The 22755-nt window shown below is 39.9% G+C and overlaps 1 pseudogene; it reads left to right on the top strand.

Moving 5' to 3' along the window:
* The first annotated feature begins 477 nt into the window (after window positions 1-477).
* On the top strand, window positions 478-5428 carry LOC100977077 (small ribosomal subunit protein eS25-like; annotated as a pseudogene).
* Window positions 5429-22755: the final 17327 nt, after the last annotated feature.

Below are 22755 nucleotides of genomic sequence, written 5' to 3'. Positions count from 1 at the left end.
ACGGAAAAGGCAACACTATGGAGACAGTAACTAGATCAGTGGTTGCCAAATGTTAGTGAGTAGGGAGGGAGGAATAGGTGGAGCATAAAGGAATTTTAAGAGAGTGAAACTACTCTGTATGACATTATAATGGTGGATATATGTCATTACTCATTTGTCCAAGTCGATAGAATATACAACAGCAAGTGAACTCTAACGTACATTATGGACTTTTAGTGATAATGATGTGTCAGTGGAAGTTCGTCAATCACAACTAATTTACTGCTCTGATGCAGGATGTTGGAAGTATGGGAGATTTTGTGTGTATGGAGATGGCTGCAGGGTTGGGGGTGGGGAAAGAAGGTATATATGAGCTGACCCCTCTTTGCTTTCAGTTCAATGTTGCTGTGAACTTAAAAGTGATCTTAAAACTAAATAGATTTTTGTCTGACATCTTAGCGAGGTTAAAGTGGTTGCTGCTGTCCCCTGGGCATCGCGATGCTGCCCAAGGACAACAGGAAGAAGAAAGACACTGGGAAGTCAGACAAGAAAGACAGAGACCCAAAGAACAAATCTGGTGGCAAGGACAGAAAGAAGAAGTGGTCCAAAGGCAAAGTTTGGGACAAGCTCAATAACCTAGTCTTGTTTGACAAAGCTACATATGACGTACTCAGTAAGAAAGTCCCAACAGTAAGCTTATAACCCCAACTGAGGTCTCTGAGAGACTGAAGATTAAAAGTTGTCTGTCCAGGGCAGCCTTTCAGGAGCTGTTTAGTAACAGACTTATCAAACTAGTTTCAGTGCACAGAGCTCAAATAATTTATACCAGAAACACCTAGCGCGGAGGTGCTCCAGCTTCTGGTGAAGATGCAGGAACAGGTCCAACAAATTGCGTACTTGGAAAAATAAAACCAAATAAAATTAAATAAGGTCTGCATTAAAAATATCACCCAATAGCTTTCAAAATTCCCAAAGCCTAGGCCAAACCCCAAATCAATTACCTCAGGATATATGAGGTGCGACCTAGACATCAGTAAGTTTTTAATAGAGCCCATGAATCTCAAAGTACTGCCAAGGCTGAGAACTACTGCCCTAGAGAATGCTACTCAATTAGAGTTAGGTTAGACTCACCACTTGAATCTCACTTAGAGTTAGATTAGAACTGCCAGTTAGAATTACCCAGGCACTTTAAAATATATATATAGATGACCAAGCCCCACTTGCTGAAATTCTGACTCATTTGATCTGGAGCAACGCCTGGGTATTAGTATTTTTAAAAGCTCTTCGGATGATTCTAGTATAAAGCCATGATTGAGAATCACTGATCTCAAGAATGGTAAATTCCTAGAACATATGCTTCCAACGCTCAGTTCTACCCCCATGGCAAACATCGCTACTCATTCTGCTTGCCAGTGAGCCTAGGCTTTGAAATCCACCTCTCCTCAGCCTGTCGAGCAGGATCAATAATTGATCTGAGTTGCCAGTGGAATTCCCTTTGGCATCTCTGAATTATACATCTATTCCATCCCCCAACCAGAGATGGCTTTGTTGGACCTGACCAGCTCCATTCCTGCCTCCATCTCCATGACTTGAAAAATCTGACATTTTCATAGGAAAGCTCTCCAAGGCTGTGACCTTTTGATAGCTGTTCAGGCTTTAGGACAATGCTGTACATTCATACTGTGCCTACAATCTTCATATCTCAAGGACTTTCTGCAAACATTAACTCGTTTGTTTGAAAATGTCTGGCGTTGTGAGGTCTAATGAGATAATGTTTATGAAACACTCTGTGTTCCCAAGATGAGAGACAGCATGTTATTCACGTAAAAGGCACATTGAGAGGTCTCTGAAAACTCTCGCCCAACTTGGCTGCCTTTTTTGCTTTGCGGTGAAAATCCTTTAAGGCCAAGGGATGGGCCACACCACCATTCTTTAGAGAAGGTGCAGTGACATGGGAAGGGGAGCAGTGAGAACAGCCTGGTAGAACTCCAGCTTCTATGATTTTTTAGTTTTGTGATCTTAAGCAAGTTTCATAGCATCCTTCAGCTTCTCTTCCCTCATATGTCCGACGGGAATGATAATGTCTGGCTCAGGTAACGTAAGTGAGAATGCTGGCATGGAGTAGACATTCAGTGTCAGTTATTCTAAGGAGCTGGGAACTGCCTTAGGCTGATTTTAAAGGGCCACATAGGCAATACATTCTCAATTAAGCAGAATAAAATGTAGAGGACAGTGCTGATTAAGAATCTGGAAAAGAGCCTTCCTTTGATTAACATGAGAATGAGAAGAATTTATGTCTTCAAAACACTTCCCATGCGGATCAATAGTTAAGAACAAGATCTGTGTTCACTCTGAGAGGCCGAGGCGGGCGGATCACGAGGTCAGGAGATTGAAACCATCCTCTACTTTTTGTATTTTTAGCAGACCGTCTCTACTAAAAATACAAAAAGTTAGCTGGGTGTGGTTGCGGATGCATGTAGTCCCAGCTACTCGGGAGGCTGAGGCAGGAGAATGGCGTGAACCCGGGAGGCGGAGCTTACAGTGAGCCAAGATCACGCCACTACACTCCAGCCTGGGCGACAGAGCAAGACTCCATCTCAAAAACAAACAAACAAACAAAAAACTCTCTGCTGAGTCCTGCTTTATCCTAGAAGTCATGTTATATCCATCTCTATTAAGAACAAAACCTTTCAACAAACATATACTGACTGGCTACTCCTCATCAAGCCGAATAATGAGGATGAAAAGAAAGCTTTTATTTTCCCAGTGTATGAGAAGAAATCCCTGTTACAAAATGCAGATAATACGTTTCATCAATTATAAGATGCACATTTTTGTCACCCGATAACATACCTGAAATTTGCGTGTATCTTACAATTGAGGGCAGGTCATAGATTCATTAGCAGCATTTTTTGCCCTTTTAACTATTTCATAGACTAGCTCATGGACAGAAGGGCTCATAGATGGGTCATCTTCAAATTGAGGCATCTTAGATTAAGTTAAATATGGCAGTAACTATCTCTCAGGATTGTTCAGGGGGTAACCTTGGAAAAGCACTTATTCATTATTTACTGCTACATAGCAGATTACTTCAAAACATAAGAATTTAAAACAACAGTTTTTTTCTGACAGTTTCTGCGGGCCAGGAATCCAGGAGCAGATTAGCTCAGGTTCTGCCTCAGGGTCTCTGAAGAGGTTACAGTCAAGGTGTCAGCTGGGTCTGCTGCCATCTATGGCTTGCTAGTGGAGGATCCACTTCCAAAATCACCCACACAGCTGTTGGTAGAAGGCTTCAGTTCTCCACACTGTGAGCCTCTCCACAGAGCTTCTTACAATAAGGCAACTGGCTTCTTCTACAGTGAGTGATAAGAAAGAGAGCCCAAGATGGAAGCTGCAGTCTTTTATACCTAATCTTGGAAGTTACCTATTATTCCTTCTTTCATATCCTATTGGTCACACTGGGCAACAAGATGGGAAGGGACTACAGAGGAGGCAGGAATCACTGGGAACCACCTTGGAGACTGGCCATCGTAGAACTCAACACACTGAATGATGAAAATAAAATAAGAAATAAGTGTTAGTTTCTTTCCTTTTTACCTCATGTGGATGCTGTTGAAAGAGATTGAGTCTACACTTGAATTTGTATTATCATCAAACTCAATAACTTCAGTCTATATCAACTCCAGTTGTATATCTGGAGTGGCAACTGGAATGAGAGAAAGATGCTGAAGAGCGTATTTTGTGTTTGACTAGTTGGTATTGTTGGTGACAGATGAAGAGCTTTCACCTATCTTGTATCAAGTTGGAAAATCTTAGAATTTTACTGATATCTGTTTTGAAAGAAATGCTGAAGAAAGCTAGCTTAGGCCCTTTTTTGTCCTTCTGGCTTCTGTCATATGAGGACACAACAAAAAGGCCCTCATCAGACACCAAATTCCACTGGCTTGACCTTGGACAGCTCAGCTTCCAGGCACTGTGAGAAATAAATTTCTATTGTTTATAAATGACCCAGAGCGTAGTATTTTGTTATAGCAGTACAAAAGGGTTAAGATAGGTCACAAGAACAACTCACTGTGGCCCCGGAGTTGAGATATTTTGACAGTCCATGCAAAGTCTATCTACCTAATTCAGTGGGTAGCTGGAACAGACCACTGTGATTGGCCAACTGAACAGGATCACATGAATGCTAGAGGGTAGTTCTCAAAAGGCGAGAAAAAGGAGATTCCAGGTGGTCAAAACAATAATACATGGTTGCTATGAGTGGACATGGTGGGAACGTCACAAGTACCCGGGGTGGAGAGAGGGACATGGAAAATAGAGAGCAGAGTGAGGTGGCTCCAATGACCAGTTGCAATTGGAACTCAGTGGCCCCTGGTCAAATGCTTGTGTATTCAGTGGTGGAAAGTAGAAAACCAGTGCAGATGCTGACAGACCTAACTTAACCACCCACCTCGACTCACTTCCAGCTTCCATCCAGTCTGTACGTAATTCTTCAGCCTTCCAAACCTAATAATACCTCCAGAAATGGAGACACAGGATCATGCTGTGGAAAGAGCATGTACTAGTAGTCAGGGCCCTCAGTCTCACATTTGCCCCTGACTTGATCAAGTTCACTTCCTTCTCAATAAACATGGCATTAGGCCAGACAATATTTAAGCAGAGTATGGTGGAAATGTGGGCAGGTCTGAGGGTGGGGAAAATAAAAGGATAAAATACCCCTGAGGGATTAGATGTATTTAAAATCACAAAGGTATTATATCACAGATCTATAACTTTACTAAAATATAAAAATGAATGAAAATATATTTGGTATTATTTTATCTTAGCCCTATAAGAGAAGCTAATCTTCTCTTGTGGCTCTTCAGTTTTTAGTAAGAGAACTGCAAGCAACTTTTTCTTATGGGCCAGGATGAAAAATAGCCTTATGAACTCCCAGGAGGAGTTTTTTCTTAAGGGGATACATATCATTTAAACCACAGAAGAGAGGTAAGTAAAGGGTGAGTAACCTAGATTGTCTAGAAAAAGGTGGTATTAGAGAGACCCTTTATGTTTTCTGAGTTGCAGAGTTGTGTTGGAAATAACACTGCCACCTACCCCTTGGCCATGATTAGAAAGAAACAATGGGAGGCAGTTCTGTAAACAGTGGAATCCATTTGACTCAAAGCTTCTGGGGCCAGCTCTGGTGTACCTAAACTGATTTTATGAATTTAAAGGGCTGCCACACTGGGGCCCCGGGCAGAGCTACATGTTGTGGGAGGCCATTGTCCTCCAAAAAGGGCCATGTGGCCCCAGCAGGGACTGGCACCACCGCCCCACCCCCGGCTCCTCACAGCAGAGATGTTTGGTGAACCAACTGGTCTTCAATAGTGACACCGTGTGGTCTAGAGCAGTAAAGACAGCCCGGACCAATGATCTCTCCCCTTGGGCTGAAGATGCCTGGCTAGCCTAAACCCAAACTTGGGCCGTTGAGAGGTACACTTCAGGAGGGAGGCACTGACCTTCTAAATACTAGGGTAGGCAGGGGATACAGTAATTTGTTTTCAGAGTTGATACATTGAGTTGTTGGAGCAGTTCCTATTGGTTAAATCAAATGTTACAAGTTGACTTTACTTATATTTCTGAAAATTCATAACTACATAATATTGACTTTTGCAAGTTCTTGGGAGCCCTTGAGCATCATACTCCAGGCCACTGAACACAGCTTCATTTCATTTCTTGTTTCACTTCATGGTATGCAAACTTGTTTTTTTGTTATTGTTGTTGTTGTTTTTAAAAAGGAAGAGGGAAGAGTGGGATGACCCAATTTTTGAATTTCAAATAACACTACACTGAATTATTAGGTTTTTCTCTAACGTATCTTTCAGTTGAAATGTCTACAATTTTATATGGAACTGTTTAATTTTTAAAGAATCTCCTGGGAAAGTTATTCATGCCACTCACTATGGTCTTATAGTTGGAATGTTTGATTTTATTTCTAGTTGAACACCGCAGTCTGTTTCTTATGGCATTTTTTAATATATAGGAATATGACTGTGTGAATCAGTCAATGTCTATAGTTCATGTGGTTTAGAGTGTTAGCCCCAGTAAGTGTCAGGCATTGTTCTGGGCATGGAACAGACAGCAGTATAGACCAGAACACAACCTCTCCACTCAAGGAATCTACTTGGCTGGAGAGAAGCACAGGACAGTTTTAGGAGCAGAGAGGAGGAAGATCCGAGCTAATTTCAGTTGCTGCCACTAACTTTGAGAGACATAAAGGCGTGTACAAATACCGAAAACCAAAAGTAGAACCAGTTCATGAAATCAATAATTTACATGGGAGGGAATGCTGCTCAGAAATTGTCAGGTGTTGGAGTCAAGGATACTTGGTTTTGAATCCCAGTTCCACATTTACTAAATGTGTGATCTGAGCACATCACCCTATGTGCCTCAGCCTTCTCATCTGTGATTTAGAAAGAATATACATCTACCTTAAAAGAGGTTTAAATTAGATAATACTGGCAAAGTGAAATACTGAGCAGGATTGCTTTATAAATTGAGCTTTATTATAATCATGAAATTGAAACAAAAATTTGTAGATCAATCAGATCATCGATGCACTTTTCTTACGTTCAAATCAAGAGTTGAATCCATTTAATAAAGAGCTACAGGTTTAGACCAGATGAGATTCACCATTGTTAAAAGAAAAACTTTCTAGCTGGGCACAGTGGCTTATGCCTTTAGTCCCATCAACCCAGGAGGCTGAGGTGGGAGGACCACTTAAGGCCAAGATTTTGAGACAAGCTTGGTCAACATATCAAGACCCCATCTTTAAAAATTAAAAAAAAAAAATAGCCAAGTATAGTGGCCTACACCTGTAGTCCCAGATACATAGGAGGCTGAGGTGGGAGGACCACTTAAGGCCAAGATTTTGAGACAAGCTTGGTCAACATATCAAGACCCCATCTTTAAAAAATAAAAAAAAAATAGCCAAGTGTAGTGGCCCACACCTGTAGTCCCAGATACTTAGGAGGCTGAGGCAGGAGGCTTGAGCCCAGAAGTTTGAGGCTGCAGTGACCTATGATCATGCCACTGTACTTCACCCTGGGTGGTAGAGTGAGACCCTATCTCTTTACAAAAATTTAGACAATTTAAATTTAACAGAGTTTAATTGAGCAAAAAAGGATTCACGAATTGGGCAGCCTCCTGAACCAAAATAGGTTCAGAGAGACTCTGGCACTGTCGTGTGATGGAAGAAAATTTATGGACAGAAAAAGGAAAGTGGCATACAGAAAACAGAAGTGATGAACAGAAATAGTTGGCTTGGTTACAACTTGGCATTTGCATTATTTGAACATGGTTTGAATAGTTGGCCACCTTTAGTGGCCAAAACTCAGTGACTGGTAAAAGAGTAAAAGAGTAGGTAACAGCCTGTTTAGACATCCAGTTAGGTAATAGTTCATTATGCATGAAGAAAACTTTAGGCCAGATTTAAAATATGTAAGCAGGCAGCTTTAGGCTGAACTTAACTGAACACCATATTTCTCTAATTCTATGAATCTTGACCTCAGCTACACATTAAAATCACCTGGGGAGTTTTACAAATACTATCACCTGGGGAGTTTTAAAAATACTGTCGCCCAGACCTCAACCCCAAATAGTGTGATACAATTGGTCTGCAGTATGCTTTGGGGTTTAGGATTTTTAATCAGGAATTAATGTGCAGCCAGGGTCGGGACCCACTGGTTTAACTGACTATGGAGGTTGAGCAGATCTACGCTTGGGTCACAGGCAACCAGAGCAGTTGCTGATGAGGACTTTCCCCTTATACACCCACATTCTGAGCTAGAAGTGATCTTGGAAACACCACTGGGAAAGGGAGTCACCTCTAACAACTGGTGCTCAAAATTAACTGTATCTCCCATCCTGTTAACCCCTTGAGGCCTTTGTGACCCTATCAGTATCAGGGCAGGTTCCTCAACCAGCAACTGTGGAATGCCTAGAAAGGTGGATTCCAGGGGCAGCTCCATCCTAGCACAGCCAAGAGACTGCCTCTCCCACCTCTCCCATCTTGGCTTTCTTATCTCTTTGCGTGTTAATGGAGATGACAGTGTCCTTCCTACAACCTAGCAGAGTAGTTATTAGGTCCATGAGACTGTGTCAGTAAAGTACATTGTAAACCATGATATATGTATGGAATTAAGTACCCAGTGGAGATTAGACATTATACTTTTTGAAACTGTGAAAACTGCTGTTTCATAAGTCATAGCTTTTGCTGTCCAGTGCTAACTTTTCTACCACCTTGTAGCAGAGCTGTGTTAATTCAGGCATATAAAATCTTGTATACAGAATTACCTTGTATAGGGAATTGTTATATATAAAACAGAAAATCTGTATACAGGGTTTCACAAAAACAATACTGCAGTGCGCTCTATTTTCTATCCTAATCAATGACCTATCGTGACAAATCTAAAATTCATCTAAAAACACCCATTTACCCAGCAGGCTCTGCCTAATGATTCCTTTGTTATGGAAAAATAATTACTATATTTTTTGTTATGCAAATATAGAGCACCAAAATTCATGAAATTTTATAGAGAAAGATAAAAAGTAACCAGAATTCGAATTAAGGATTTTAATTAGTCATGTCAATTTGGGGGTGGAAGGATGCTTTTTAAGCAGAAAGATGCCTTCTGTGTTGTGGTGACTTTGGAAAATGGCTTCTTGTTCTCTGATTTGGACTGCCTAGTGTGTGTGTGTACATGATTGTGTGTTTTTACAGAATTGTGTGTGTTGTGTTGTGAGCAGCTGGATGCAGGTGTGGTGCTTGTAGATGGGGATCACAGGAGAAACATGCAGGCTGATCTCTTCAACCCACATCGCAGAAAAAGGCAACTGCCAACCTAACAAAATGTTAAAGGCACTTTCTCAAGAGACAGCCTAGAGCATAGACTCCATGCAAAGCCACATTACTCAGTTTGAATCTCAGCTTAACTCTTACCAGCAGTATGAATGCAGGCAAGTAATTTCACCTCGCTGTGCCTTAATTTCCTGAAGATAGTAATGGTACCCACTTCATTGGATTGTTGTGAGGATTAAATGAGCTAGTATTGGTAGAACACTTAAAACAGTAGCTGGAAGATAGTAAGCACCATGTAAGTGCTAAATAAAATATACTTTTTAACTCAGTTTTATATCATCTGTAATTTACTCCAAGATGCATCAGTATAAACAGACCATATGGGACTTTAAATTAATCTACATCTTAGTGGTGAGAAACTAACACTGAAATACCCAATTTGAGAGTCCTCACTCCAGGAGTCCAGGAGTGGTTAGAGAAGAGTTTCAAATATTGCTATATAAATCTGTATGAGAGGTTACCAGGTAAATTAATTTACTGTTAAGAGGAAAAAAAGGAAATTATGACAACAAAAAAGCAATTTATAGAATAATATGCTTTGTATTGTCATTTACTTTAAAATACATTCATTAGTTCATTCATTCAGCAAACAGTTATAAAGAATCTACTCTGTGCAAAGTGCAGAGATGAAGTGTTGCTGCTTAACTAAGGAACATCAAGGATTGCTGGCAACCACCAAAGCTAGGACATGGGCATGGAACAGATTGTCTCTCAAAACTTCCAGAAGAAACCAACCCTGCCAGCAGCTTAATTTCAGACCTTTAGTCACCTGAACTGGGAGACAATACAATACAGACAATTCTTTTGTTTTAAGCCACCTAGTTTGTGGTAATTTGTTATGCCAGCTATAAGAGGCTGCGACAGATCTGAAATGAACTCACTGCCTACTTGCCCTGTGACAACTGAGGACCTCTACTGCAAGCTGTTGGGGGCAAGCATGGACCAGACCCCAACCAGACCATCCAGACCTTGCAACATAAATCTTGCTCAAGGTGCTATACCCACTGATTGCAGGACCTTAAGGAAGCTGAAATAAGCAGCTCCCACCACAAATCTTACTCAAGGAAGTTAACCCTATCTCCCGCATGCGTACAAGGCCGGGAGAGTGACCAATCCTTAACGTTAGCTTCATTAGAATACTAAAAATCACATCCAGAGGTAGAGAGTTAATATGCTAATAAGACGTGTGATATTTGAAGGAGCAAGAAATCAAACTGTGCAGGTGCTAAAAGTTCCCTGCCTCCGTATGCCTAAACCTCACTCCTTTAAAACTACCTTTCTATCACCTACCAAGGAGGCCAGCCAGAGAATCTCTTTCTTGTGCTACCTCCCTTATGCTTGAACCTTGTCTGAGAAAACTCTTGATCTCATGTCAATTTCTTTTTCTTTTTCTTTAAGAGACAGAGTCTCACTATCCTGTCCAGGCTGGTTTCAAACTCCTGGCCTTGAGGGATCCTGCTGCCTCAGCCTCCCAAAGTGCTAAGACTACAAGCATGAGCCACCAAACTTGGCCTCAATTTTTATTGCACTGAGAGCCCAAGACCCCCATGGTAGGTAGCAAAACGACTACACATCTCTTTAACTCTTTGTTCTCAGTCCTTTTTCTGGTTTCCTCTTCCTAGGCATACTCCTAGTGCAATACAAAGTTTCCATCCTTTGTTAATACTCTCCCCTTATACTGTCTCCATGCCATATCTTGGCCAACAGCCTTACTTTCCAACCCAGTTATCTGGGAAAGAAGTATGGGAGTTAGCCTGGACACTTTCCTCTATTCCAAACTCCACATTCAATTAGTCACCAAGTCCCATGGGCACAGCACTTATTCCTTATAATTATGTTTCAAGAGAAATAGGAGAGTAACACTTGCATATGATTAAAAAGTATACAGCATGAATAGAGAGACAGAAAAATGGAACAGACTAGACATTTCCAAATAGACCCAAGTATTTACGTGTTAAAGAAAAATACAAATGGAGGCTACAGTTTAGATATACCCCAAGGCTAACCATCTTTAGCCATATAACCAAAACTTTATTCATCTCGATTTTCTGAAATGCTAATTTCTAATCATAAACAAAACACAAAACATAACTTTATGTCTTTGTCAGTATAATTCAGTGAAATTAAGCCAATCAGCTATAGATAAATTAGCTTGAACAACACTATGTATCCTAAAAAGAATGTTAATGCATAATAGCCAATCACGAAGAAGGTCCAAATAATTTCTCCTTTATGCTTTTTACACTGTGCTATAACTGCTGTAAGGTGAGCTTCTTACTATTATTACCTTCTTACATTTATTCAAAGTCTCCTGGTTGGAAAACTGTTCTTTTGTAAGTACAATACATTGTTTAAAATTTTCTAACTTGATCTGATTTTGTTTTTGGCATATAAAAATTAGTAAATAACAAAAATGATCACTAAAGAAAATAATAACTTTTAAAAATGGTGTAGTGATAACTACAATAGACATTTCAAAAAGATAAATTCAGATCCCTATCTCACAGCATATACCAGAATAAATTTCAAGTGGATCAGCAATGTAAATGTAAAAAAAAAAAGTAAAGCAAAAAAGTACTAGAAGAAAGCATGAATAAATTTTTATAACTGGATTTGGAGATAATTATTTTCAAAGCTATAAAATGAGATCCCAAAGCAATAATAGAAAATCTTGATAAATTTGACTACATGAAAATAAAGGGTTTTTTTTTTTTGGCAAGGCATACGACATCATAAGCAAAGTCAAAGACAAATAAATACTAGTAAAAATACTTGTAACATATTGCAAAGGACTAATCTCTTTAATATATAAAGAGTGGCTAAAAATCAAAAAGAATAAAATTTAAAAACCTGATGGAAAAATTGACACAATCGTAAACAGTTCATAGAAAGAGATATATAAATGGCCCTTAACCATATAAAAAGATGTTCAACTTTACTGATAATAAGAAAAATGTAAATTAAAAGTACATAGAGATATAATTTCTTATTTACTAGACTGGCAATAATTCAAACACTTGAGAACGCACTTCGTTGGTTGAGGCTGGGGGGATCCAAGCACTGTCATACAATGCTGGTGGAAATGCAGAATGATACAACCCCTGATGGAGGAAACTGGGAAATACCTAACAATTATGATTATGTTATTTACCTTTCCACCCAGAAAATGCACTTCTGGGAAACTACCTTGAAGGTACATCTCCACAAATATGAAAGAACACGCATACAAAGTTTTTCATCACAATATCATTTATAACAGTAAAATACTGGAAACAACCCAAGCTGCCACTAATAAATTAAACTGTGGCACACCTACATGAGGGAGTACTATGCAGACATAATAACAATAACAACATTTTTTTTTTTTTTTGAGACAGAGTTTCACTCTATTGCCCAGGCTGGAGTGCAGTGGCGCAATCTCGGCTCACTGCAACCTCCGCCTCCAGGGTTCAAGCCATTCTCCTGCCTCAGCCTCCCAAGCAGCTGGGATTACAAGCGCATGCCACCACATCCGGCTAATTTTTGTATTTTAGTAGAGACGGGATTTCACCATGTTGGCCAGGCTGGTCTTGAACTCCTGACCTCAAGTAATCCACCTGCCTTGGCCTCCCAAAGTGCTGGGATTACAGGCATGAGCCACCACACCTGGCCAACAACAAGATTTCTATAAACTAATATGCAGTGACTTCTAGGAAATGGTATTAAGTGAAAAAAAAAAGAGAACATATATAGGACACTACCGTGTGGAAAATAAGAAGAAATGTGTGTGTGTGTTGTGTGTGTGTGTGTGTGTGTGTGCTTATTTTGCAAAAAAAAAAAAAAAAAAAGAAACAAAAGGGATAAAACAGAGACTAATGAAAATATCTACTTATGGAGGAGGGTGGGAACAGAATGGAAGCAAAGGATGGGAGTGGCACTTCTTTAAATACACGTTTTTATATTGTTCTGACTGTCGAACCAAGTAAAAGTGATTCATCTAATTAAAAGATTTTAAAAAGCAAACCCTAAAGGAGAATATAAAAGAAAACAAATTAATGTCTATATCAAATTATTATCAAGATTTCTTTGCAAGACCCTTTTGTCCTTAGTACACATCTTACTAAGAACACACAGTCAGAGTACCGTTTTCAAAGTTACTTGAGAGCTGGACATGGTGGCTCATGCCTGTAGTCCCAGCTACTCAGGAGGCTGAGAAGGGAGGATTACTCGAGACCAGGAATTTGAGACCAGCCTGGGCAACATAATGAGATTCCATTTTTAATATCTGAAAAGTGAAAATAAACCCAAAGGTTACTTGAATTACTCTTTTCCATACCAAACACAATACCCTGATGACACATGCTTGGTGTCTTTATATTCTAAAGAAAAAAAGGGACCACAAGAAATCTAAACTTTACTTCATAGATGTATAATTTATAGTTATATGGGTATTCTAAAGCTATTTTATGTATGTTGTAGAATTTTTATAAGGAATCAAGATTTTCCATTTTCAATGTGGTCAAGCAGAAGAATGTTCTTGGTCTTAGAAGGTGCTTATGAAGTTTTTTTCAGGGAAGTTTCATGATGTCTCCAACTTTCAAATGGTTCAGAAAGAAATTATGTGAGAAAGATAAAGAGGATAAAAAATGAGCAATTGATGAATCTAGTTGAAAGATAAACAGTGATCATTGTATTCCTTCAGTTTTTCTAAGTTCAAAATTTTTAGGAGAAACATTTTAGAATAAAGTACTATATTTACTCTTTTGGAATTTTTAAAAACATGTGTTTTTCTCTTTAACTCTAATCAGGAACACATCATTTATATCGGTAAAATGAGCTAGATTATGCTTCAGTAAGCAGCAGCATCAAAATAGCAAGGGCTTAGAAAATCAGAGGTTTACTTCTTTCTCATGTGATATGCCCATTACAGTCAATATAGAAAGTCTGTTCATCATACTACAATTCTAGAGTCATCTCTAACATTGCCATTCTCCATGCAAGACGAAAAAAGCAGCCATGGAGAGTCTCTCGCAATTAAAATGCTTGACTGGAAATGACAACATACAGCTCATTAATCACATGACCCAATTCACCCCTAGGGGGAGTCAATGATTTGGAAATATCTGATGAATAGTGTTAATGACTATCACTCCATTCATTTGTTGTGTTTTATGCCGCAGTAAACCCTGATAGATACAGTAAGTTAGTACAGTGTAGTGGTCAAGAGCACAGATTCTGCAGCCAGATTATCATAGTTACAGCTCAGCCGCTTGCTAGCGAACCTTTGGCAAGTTATTTCACCTCTTTGTGCCTCGATTTCTTCCTGCGTAAAAATTAGGTCTAATAGTCGTAACTCACAAAGAAGATCTGGTAAGTTAATACAGCAAAAGCATTTAACAATGGCTGTCATTTACTATCAGCAGCATCATTATTATTCTGAAGTATGAAACTCATACTTGATGCAGTAAGGAAATTTCTCAATGTTTTTCCCACGAATCAAGCAGTACAAAGATGTACAGTGAAAAGTAAGTTTCTGTCTCACATCTGAGCCTCATCATCCAGTTTTTCTCCCTAGATACGACTGTTACCAGCTGTGGCATTTATGAACCTATCGCCTTTCTGTGCCAAATGCACCCTTCCTTTCTCTGCTTGAGATACTGAAACATCTTTCCTTTGCCAGCTGACAGTGTTAAGTTTTGCCAGTAGAAGGCCTGGAGGGACTCTGGAAGAAAAAGGGGATTATCTTCCTTCCTGATTCTGGTAGACTTTCTGCTCTTGCTCCTGTGATGCTGGGCTGGTATGTGAGCGACGCAGTGATGGAGCTCACGCCAACAAGTTTCGTGGGTGCCCCGGCTGGTTTCCCTGCGGCCAGTTCCTCAACGGTCCTGCAGCAGCATCCTGGAAGCTTTCCAGTGTGTCCCCACCATGGCCCAACCAGTTTCCCACAAGTTCAACAGCACTCCCCATGGGCAGTTTCCCCATTAATTTTGTCAGCACCCCTCAGCCATTGATTTCTTGCCTGCCAGCCTCAGCCTGCTGGTTTCCCACTGGGGGAATTTCCACCTTGCCAGCCCTGGCTTATGACTCCCAACCTGTCAACTGTGGATCAGCTCTGACCTGGAGCAATCCAGCAAAATGCACATCCAGAGGGCTGCACCCTCTCCCAGGAAGTCTGGATCCAACCTTGAGGGGCACCCCTTCCAAGCACATTTCTTCTTGGGTACTCTTTGTCAGCCCAAGGGTGTTCTTCAGAGTTCTCTTAGTGTTCCTCTTTAGTAATTCCCTGCAAATAATCATTCTTCATATTAAACCTTCTGTATTCAAATTACTTGTGGTTTCTGTCCCCTGAATGGCTCCTGACTAATGCAGCAGCTTCCTGTTATAGTCTTCCAGAGACCTTTTATGCTTATGCAAGTGTATGTGTGTATACACATGCTTTTGTTATGTAATGGGAACACTTTATACACAGTCTTTTTCTTTTTTTTGAAAATAGGGTCTCTTTGTGTCATTATAACCTCGAACTCCTGGACTCAAGCCATCCTCTTGCCTCAGTCTTCTGAGTAGCTGGGACTACAGGTGTGTGCCACCATGGACAGCTAATTTTTAAATCTTTTGTAGAGCCAGGGTCTGGTTATGTTGCCCAGGCTGGTCTCAAACTTTTGGGCTCAAGTGATCCTCCCGCTTCGGTCTCCCAAAGTGCTAGGATTACAGGTGTCAGCCACTGTGCCCAGTCACATGTTTGTTTGTTTCTTTTTAAACTTAGCCATCATTGCATATCAGCAAAAATATATTTATCTCATTTTTAACAATCGTATAGTAATTCATTGCATAAATAATTCCATAATCTATTTCACCAGTTTTCTATGGATAGAGAGATAGATTTCCAGTCCTTTCTTTCCACAGTAGAATTCTTATTTGATAGGTTTGTATGCCCATGTGCAAACATATCTTATCTGAAAAATTATTCCTGGAAAAGATTCTACTCTTAAATTATCTCCGCGTTCAGTGCCACCACCATATTATAGGTGTTCCTCATTTATAAAAGATGGATGTCTAGTATTTTTTATTGATTAGAATTAAGAAATCATTTTTATACATTTTAATTGTTTAAAGAACATATAAAATCAATGAAAAATATATCCCAAGGAAGTGCTTCGAGACAGGCATGCCCATGCCTATATAGACACAGAGAAACTTAACTCTGTGTGATCCTGGAACACAAATTTTTTATTGAGAATCCTTTACACACTTTTTAAAGTTGTACACATTTAAAGTTGATATTTGTGCCAAATTAGCCTCTGCCTCCATTCAAATTGCTATAATGAAATATTTCAAACCCACTAATTTACAAACAACAAAAATTTATTTCTCACAATTCTAGAGTCTGAGCATGTAACTGAGTGTCTACTAGGGTATTCTTTTGCAACTACTTTTTACAAAAATTTCAGGAAAGTGGAAAAACTAGTACAATGAACATTCAGATTTAAGTCCAATAATTGTTAATATTTTGTCACATTTGCTTCATTTATCTGTCTACCATTCTTCTCCTCCTCTTCCTCCTCCTTCTCCTTATTCTTTTGCTAAACCATTTCAGGGAGGAAGACATATGCATCTCCAAAAATTTAGAGCAACTCCTTCATAACACCATCATTACATCCAAGTTAATAACAACCTTCTAATATTGTCTAATACGGTCTACATTCATACATTCATATTTTTCCAATCATCCCCAAAATGTGTCTCACCATGTTTTGCCAAACCAATATCCAATCAAGCTTCACACTGCATTTATTTACCAGTGAATATCTAGCTTTTTTTTTTTGTAACAGGATCTCACTCTGTCACCCTGGTTGAAATACAGTGGCACAATCATGGCTCACTGCAGCCTCATTCTCCCAGGCTCAAGCGATCTTCTCACCTCAGCCTCCCAAATAGTTGGGACTACAGACATGTGCCACCACGCCTGGCTAATTTTTAAAAAATTTTATGCAGAGACGAGGTCTCGCTATGTTGTTGAGGCTGGTCTCTAACTCCTGGGCTCAAGTGATCCTCCTGCCTCAGTCTCCCGAAGTGTTGAGATTACAGGAATGAGCCACCACACCTGGCAACATTTAGCTTTGATTGAGGCTCAGTTTACCTAGATACTTGCATCTTAACCTTCAAGACTCAGTTTTGTCCTCCAGACTTCCAAGAAATCTCATTTGAACTCCAGCTCCATTCAAGGTTCCTGTGTCTTTCAAAAAGCCTATGGTTAAATCTACTGGATATTCAACATTTTGTATTACAAATTTGTTGTTTAACTTTTTTATTTCCTCAACTAGACTCTGAGCATTTTGAAGGAATGGGTGTTCTTTGCCTCAGTCATCATGTGTCATCATGTAAATGTTCAATACACGTTTTAAGAATAAATGACTGAATACAGTTCCTTCCTCCCCTACTATGAAGAGCTTGAATAAATAAATTAATTCTAGGAGGCTGGGAGCCAGTCAGAAGGGAGTAAAGGGAGGTTCAACAATGGTCTGAGAGGACATTTCAAATACAGAAAGCTGCTTTGGGGAACTTTGAATAGAAACAGGAATACTCTTCTCCCTGTCTCAGTAGGGAAAGAGCTTAATGTTTATCATTAGTTAGAGATAAACCTGGAATTTATTGGCACTATGGACATTTTGGCCAGATAATTCTAGAGAAAGGATTATAAATACAACATTCAGGAAAACTGCATCAAAACAGCACACTTCTGTTTACACAGCTGCCCTGCTACTGCTTGTCTAACGTGTTTTTAAGCAAACATTCATTCCCAGTGGGTCCCTAAATTGGACCCAGACCAGTGCTTTATGCCCATGCTCCATGGAAGAAATCACAGTTTATCTACTTTAAACTCTCAAGGTGAAATTTCTCCCTGAATATTAGCCTTTTCTGCTGTTAAAAAGTCATATTCATGGACAATTTCTCCTTTGGATAAACTTTTTTTCAGATATTTCCTTCTTCCCCACTTCCCGTCACCTGTGGGGCTAATTCCAGGATCTTATATTAACTGATTTCAAAGTGAAGTGACTCAGAGACTGCATACCATGACTATTTTAGGTGGAGTCTTTCCTCCTGAGTCACCCTGTCCCCTGGTAGCAGGCATCCTGCGGATTTCCTCAGCTCTGCTGCGGAGAACAGGAAGCCAAGGCCAGAAGCAGCCAACAAGCACGGCATCCCAGTGGCTCCTCCCAGTTACTGGAGGACCAGCAAGAAAATCCTGATTTAGTAAGAATTCTTTGGCAAAAAAATTTGAGAGTTTACCGGAGGCAAATGGCTTCAAGAATGTTATTTATGAGCAAACATATTTTTTTCCAGAGGCAGGTTAAAAGTGTTTTCTTAGAGATGAAATTAAGTAAAATGTTGAGTTATCTGGGGAGACTTCATTAGCTGTTTTCACTAATAGGGTAACCAAGGACAAAGAAATTACTCAACTCCCTTTTCAACAATTTTATCAAGTTTTCCAGCCAGGAATATCCTCTTCATTCACTTCTGTCATTCTTCTGGAACCATCTTCCAAATAACAATTGATCATGTACTTCCTCACCAAGTCTTCATAACAACCTGTGACATGATACCATCAGTAGAGACATCATCGTTTGGGGCTGGACAAAGACTAGGGAATACTAGCCATGCATGTTGTTCTTCTCTGACCCCATCTCCACTGCAGACATCATTAATCTATCTAGCTGATCTGTATATCTCTCCCACCGAAACCAGTGTGCCTTCAAAATAGCACTGTAGGAAGCTACTACCAAGGAATTAGAACCTCCAAATTTGAAACCAATTTACAATGAAGAAGAGAGGGGTAATGCACAACAATGTGATCAGGCAAGGGTGAACATGGTGGAATAGCATAAAGAATGTGAAAGTCAGACTTAACTTCTAGTTTCTGAGCAAGTTTTTAAATTTCTTTTGTAGAAAAATCCATGTTCTACCCAAAAGATCCACATATGCTTATCACAGCACCATTCACAATAGCAAAGACATACAATCAACCTAGGTGCCCATCAGTGGTAGATAGGATAAAGAAAGTGTGGTAGATATACACCATGGAATACTAGGCAGCCATAAAAAGGAATGAAATCATGTTGTTTGTGGCAACATGGATGCATCTGGAGGCCATTATTCTAAGTGAATTAATGCAGGAACAGAAAACCAAATGCCTCATGTTCTCACTTATAAGTGGAAACTAAGTATTAGGCACTCATGGACATAAAGATAGCAATAATAGACACTGGGGACCACCAGAGTGAAGAAGGAGGAAAGGATGGACTTTAAAACTACCTATTGAGTACTATACTCACTACCTGGGTGATGGGTTTGGGGCCTAATGGTCCAAAACTTCAGCATCCTGCAACATACCCATGTAAAAAACCTGCACATGTACCTTCTGAATCTAAAATAAAAGTCAAAGTTATTTTTTAAATAAAATAAAGTAAAAAGGATGGTTTTTTTCTTACATCCATTTTTTTATACATGCAAAATAGGGTTAATAATGCCTTTACCTTAGTGTTATTGTAAGAATTCATTTTTCAGCTTTTTGTTTTTCATACATGTGAAAACTTCTAGCACAGCGCCTCCACATAGAAGATACTCAATAGATGTCAATTTATCATAGTTAATTGGAAGGAGACCCTGACTGAGAGTGACAGCTCACTTCACTGACACTGAAGATTCCTGGGAGCCACAGCATTTTTACAAAGCAGACAATGCTCAATGATTCTGCTCCCCACAAACATTAACAAAATGTAATCTTAGTCACTGCTCTCCAAAGAGCAAAATATTGACAATAAAAAGTTTTTTTTAAAGTCAAATCTCAATTAAGTTAAACCTCCTTAGAACCTTGCAAGTATGTCTAGTAGAACACAGCTACTTCTGGGTTTCCTGGTAGCCAATGACCCCCTTCAGCGATTATTCTGCTCCCACCCCTTCTTAATTCTCGTTTCGGTGCCTGTTAGAACCTCTATGAGAGAAGGTTTCACATCGAGGAAAACGAAGAGCCAAATTAAACATTTTCATTTTTTTTAAAATTCTGCTTAAAAATCACTGGGAAGGGGAGTGGTGACTATTGGTTTAAGAAACTGTAAATTTCAATGCTAGATGATATTTCCGTCTCCCACCTGCAGTTCAGTCCCCCTCAAGGTTACTTTCTTTTTTTAAAAATTTATTAAGTAATTAGTTTATTTTTTATTATTATACTTTCAGTTCTAGGGTACATGTGCACAACGTGCAGGTTTGTTACATATGTATACATGTGCCATGTTGGTGTGCTGCACCCATTAACTCGTCATTTAACATTAGGTATATCTCCTAATGCTATCCCTCCCCCCGTCCCCCACCCCACGACAGGCCCCGGTGTGTGATGTTCCCCTTCCTGTGTCCAAGTGTTCTCATTGTTCAGTTCCCACCTATGAGTGAGAACATGCAGTGTTTGGTTTTCTGTCCTTGCTATAGTTTGCTGAGAATTATGGTTTCCAGCTTCATCCATGTCCTTACAAAGGACATGAACTCATCCTTTTTTATGGCTGCATAGTATTCCATGGTGTATATGTGCCACATTTTCTTAATCCAGTCTATCATTGATGGGCATTTGGGTTGGTTCCAAGTCTTTGCTATTGTGAATAGTGCCGCAATAAACATACATGTGCATGTGTCTTTATAGCAGCATGATTTATAATCCTTTGGGTATATACTCAGTAATGGGATGGATGGGTCAAATGGTATTTCTAGTTCTAAATCCTCCCTCAAGCTTACTTTCTTTCATTCCTTGAAGAGTCTAGCACCTGGCTTTCTAAATGTAGTCATTCTCTCCCAAACTGACATTGTCTAATTTTTTATTTTAGTATTCATTATAAATGATAATTCCAATACACTGCCCTTTCCATTCCTTTTCACCAGTCATCTTGTCCTCCACATCCCTACGCTACTCACTCCTAGGATCACAACTTGTGTCAGTCTGCTAGGACTGACATAACAAAACACCACAGACTGGGTGACTTGAACAAAAGACATTTATTTTCTCACAGTTCTGGAGGCCAGAATTCCAAGGTCAAAGCAGATTTGTAAGTTATGAGCCAAATCTCAAAGCAGATTTGTAAATTATGTGCCAAATCTGTGTTGGCAGATTGGTTTCTCCTGGGGCCTTTCTCTCTTTGGCTTGCAGATAGCCACTTCTCACTGTGTCCTCACACAGTCTTTTCTCTTTGCACCCCTGGAATCTCTTTGTGTGTCCAAATTCCCTCTTTTTACAATCTGATTGGATTATCCCCACCATGCTGTCCTCATTTTAACTTCATCACCACTTTAAAGGCCCTATCCAAATACAGTCACGTTTGAGATTATGGGGGGTTAGAGCTTCAACATATGCATTTAGGAGAGACATGATCAGCCCATAACACACCTCCAGACATTTTCTTCGCCTATTCCTGAAACATCTCTAAAATCTCAAATTCCAGCATCACACTTCTCAATCACTACTTCCTCTCTTTCTAGCTCACTCTGTGTGTTACCTAAAACCAGTAATTTTTCAGCCACACTGGAACACACAATTTACAAATCCAGTGCCTCTTTACTATTTCTCACACTCCCTCACGTCCTTACTTCCCTCTTTACTCAGCTTAAGTTCCACAGTCCATCATTATAACCATTCACTTGCATACATTCTTGAATCCTTTGCCCATCCCTCTCTTCATGGTATCTGCCTAGCAAAGTCCCAATCCTGGTTGACTCCAGCTTTCTTCCTACTTGCTGGCTACATCTCTGCCACTGAACCTTACTAGGAAAAATACCCAAGTCTCCTGTCCAGTCTCACTATCCATTCACGGTCACAGACTCAAGTGGTCCCTCAGCACCTGCCACATTTCTCTAGTCTGTTCATTCTCCCACTTTCCAAGCCAAGTGTTTGAACTTCTCCTCTCTTCCTTTAAACCTTTAACACCCTCTGCCCATCCTCATTCTCAGCTGATAAAATTGCCTCCTGTTTCACTGAGAAAACAGAAGTATAATAAACAGAAGTTCCCACTAACCACCTCCAAGCCCATTGCTATGTTCTCCTTCTGTTCTGTTGCTGACACTGACCTGCCCTGCTGCCATCTAAGGTAAGCTCCTCCATCTGTGCACACACTCCCACCCTTTCTCACCTACTCAAGGAGCCTGTGCCAGCAATTCTCTCCTTTATCTCCTTTATGGTAAATACCTACCTACCCTCCCTCATAGCCCTTCCCACAACAGTATACAAATATGCTACCATTTTTTCCATTAATTTTTGTCCCTTGACTTCTACTTTTCCTCTAGCTGCTGCCCCATTTCTCTGCCCTCCTTTACAGCAAAACTCTCCAAAAGAGTTACCTCATCTATTTCCAATTTCTCTCCTCCCATTCTCTCATGAATCCACTGCAGCTGGACTCTCATCTCATCTCTAACTCACCAAGAAAGATCCTCTTATGAAGGCCACCAGTGACCTCCACGTTGCTCAACCCAATAGCCGATTCTCAGTTCTTTCGTATGATGTGCCCTTTGGCAGCATTTAACTTTGTTGATCACGCCTTCTTCTTCTTAGAAAGTCACCTTTGAGAATAAGCTCCTGATCTTCATTTTGGGCTCACTGGCCATTTCTCAGTATCCTTTCTGCCTTCCTCTCATGTCCCTAAACTCAGTCCTGGGCTGCCCAGGATTTAGTCCTTGGGTCTCTTTTCTATCAACATGCATTTCCTTAGCGTCTCATGGGTTTAAATACCATTTATATGCTGACAACTGTCACATTTATATGTCACCCAGACCTCTTCCTTGAACTTCATATTTGCATATCCAGCTGCCTAGTTGACATCTCCACTTGGATTTCTAAAAGGTATTTCAAAACTTCGCACATTCGA

This window comes from Pan paniscus, chromosome 2 (genome assembly GCF_029289425.2).
Source record: "Pan paniscus chromosome 2, NHGRI_mPanPan1-v2.0_pri, whole genome shotgun sequence".
In the NCBI taxonomy this organism is placed as follows: domain Eukaryota; kingdom Metazoa; phylum Chordata; class Mammalia; order Primates; family Hominidae; genus Pan; species Pan paniscus.
Note: the sequence above shows the minus strand (reverse complement) of the source record. Positions and strands in the feature narration are given on the sequence as shown.